A 2,764-nucleotide genomic window follows, 5' to 3' on the forward strand; every position below is an offset into this window, starting at 1 on the left:
GTGGACGAGCCCTCGAACATGGGCGTGATGGTCGATGTCGTCACCGCACTACCCCTCGAGCTGTCACCGGGCCGGCGACTGGCTCAGGTGGCGGAGCAGAGTACGCCATCGAGGAGGACCCGCTCCAGCCGATCTACCGCAAGGTCGCGGGCGACATGTTCCGCGCGGTGAATGACATCGACGTGCCCAAGACGGTCCCGCTCGTCCTCTCGTACACGTGCATCATGCTCGCCATGTACGTGGCGCGCATGGACGCGATGCAGGCACACGCGCTTGTCGGGCATGTCAAGGTCGTCGACGCGTACGACATGTGAAGGTCTTCAGTGACCACTCACAAGCTGTTCCAAGGCCCGACAGAAATGTACTGTCAAAACTTTGTTCAAACAAAAGTCCTGGCCCGCGGCCCCCACACCCACAATGACTATCAATCCAGGCTGCGGGTGAAGGGCAAAACCGCGCCGCTGCAGGACGGTTTTTGCAAAACCGCGCCGCAGCGGTACGAAACTGCGCAGATGCAGTCCAGGGGTGGTAAGGACACTATGTGTGTGTGTGTGGCCGTAGACTAGACGGCTGCGCGGTCGTCGGTCTTCAACAGCCCCCCATCCTCGCATCGGGTAGCGAGGCTGAGGATCTGAAGAAGCTAGACGACTCCTACATCTCCTACTATCGCGCGCACAATTGCGCAGCCTCCTCAAGGGTGGGGGACGAACATACAAGTGACTCGGGGAGCTCCAGGAGCGCCCATACTGCCGGTTGTCGACTACATTTGATGAAGGGGAAGTCGGCGTTTCCCCTCTGTGCCGTCCTAGGCGGTGTCGTTCATGATCTCCTTGCGGAACGACTCGAACTCCTTGCGCGGGAGCGGCTTGGTGAAGAAGTCGGCGAAGTTCTTGAGGCTCTCGACGTACTCGACCTTGACCTCCCCGGACTCGACGAGCTCGCGAATCTTGAGCTCCTTGCGCAGGATGTGCTTCGTCTTGTCGTGCATGACCGGGTCCTCGGCGACGCGCAGCGCGGCCGTGTTGTCGATCTTGATGATGGTCGGGCCCTTGGGCTTGTAGCCGAGCGACGCGAGGAGCGAGCGCAGGTGGACCGCCTCGCAAGCCGCCAGCGTGCCGGCAGAGATCTCGGCCTCGAATGTCGAGAGGGAGATGTGACCCTGCTTCTTGGAGAAGTACGAGATGATCGCGGTGCCGATCTTGAAGGCGCAGCCGGAGGTGCTCTGGCGGGTGCACCAGTTCGCGTCGGAGCAGCCGAAGAGCTTGGGGTCGGCGACGCGCTCGTAGTGGAGGCCGAGGTCCTGCGTGCCGATGAGGTAGATGAGGCAGCGCTCGGCGGCGGCCTCGATGTTCGCGTCGGGCCAAGCCATGCAGCGCGCCAGCTGCGAGACGGTGTACTGGATGTCGGGGCGCGCGTTGGTGGCGAACATGAGGCTGCCGATGAGGCACTGGCAGCGCTGGAGGAGCTGCGGGTCGGGCGCGGTCTTCTTCTCGGCTGCGCTGATGACGATGGACGGGAGGTCCTTGTCCGCGGGCACCTTGTAGCCCGCGTGCGTGACGCCTGACGGGAAGAAGCGCGCGCGCAGCGTGTCGATGTACTTGCTGGCAGACAGCTTGAAACCGGTCTGCGTCTTGGTGATGTTGAGCCCGAGGAACTCGTGCACCTTTCCCTCGTGGACCTTGAGCGGCTTGCCGACGTGCTTGTTGAAGTGCTCGATGTACTCGTGCGCGAGCGCCCTGCCAGCGGTGGTCCCGGAGTGGAAGATGCCGAAGTCGTCCACGTAGATGACGACGATGAGTTTCGTGCTGTTGCGGGTGAGGACGAAGCAGCTCGGGTCCGCCTCGGACTGAACGAGCCCAGGAAACGCCTTGTTGATGGACTTGACGTGGTTCCACCAAGCGTTACCTGCGGATGGTGCGCCGTAGAGGTTGCCGACCTCGCACACCATGTCCTTCTCCTCGCCGGTGATGGGGTCGATGTAGCAGTACTCGGGCTTGCCCTTGAGCCCCTTCGGCATCTCGCAGTACCAGGTCTCGCCCTCCCCGCGCTCTGCCCAGGTGTACGCCATGGGCTGGTCGCACGTGATGAGTTCCATGTCCTCCTGCGCGGCCACGTTGAGCACGGTGCGGGTCGTGCCGTAGCGGACGACGCTCGCGAAGGTCTTGGTGAAGTCGACGCCGGGCCGCATCAGGTTGCCCATGACACAGCCGCGCCACTTGCACCGGCCGTCGGACTTCCGGGAGGCGATCTCCTTCAGCGGGAGGACGCGCACCTTGGCGGGGCGGCGCATGGGCTTGAGCGTGCCGTTCTGGATGAGGCCGAGGAACTCGGTGTCATACGCCTTGTACCACGCGTCGCGCAGCTTGGGGTCGCGGATGTTGGCGATGTCCTTGTAGTGCTTGGGCACGATGTTGTCCGGCATGGGCATGATCTGGCCGTCCACGCTCGACATGTACGCGACGCACTGGTCCGTGGTGTTGCGGTAGACCGACGACGATGGGGATGCGGCCGCCGCAGCCGCCCAGATGCCGAAGGGCGTGGCATTGGCGGCGAGGCGGGCGTTGAGCATGTTGTTGTACTCGCCCGTCGAGACGCCGCCGCGGCTGCGGGTGGTGCGCGGCGCAGGCGCACCCGCTGCGGGCGGGTTGACGTTGCCGTCGTTGGCCGGGTCTGGCATGATCACCACCTCCTCGTCGAGGGTCAGCCCCCCGGCGTGGTTGTCGGTGGTGGGGAGGAAGACGGAGTCGCCGCGGGTCACGTTGTT

This window comes from Emiliania huxleyi, assembly GCF_000372725.1.
Source record: "Emiliania huxleyi CCMP1516 unplaced genomic scaffold EMIHUscaffold_228, whole genome shotgun sequence".
NCBI lineage: Eukaryota > Haptophyta > Isochrysidales > Noelaerhabdaceae > Emiliania > Emiliania huxleyi.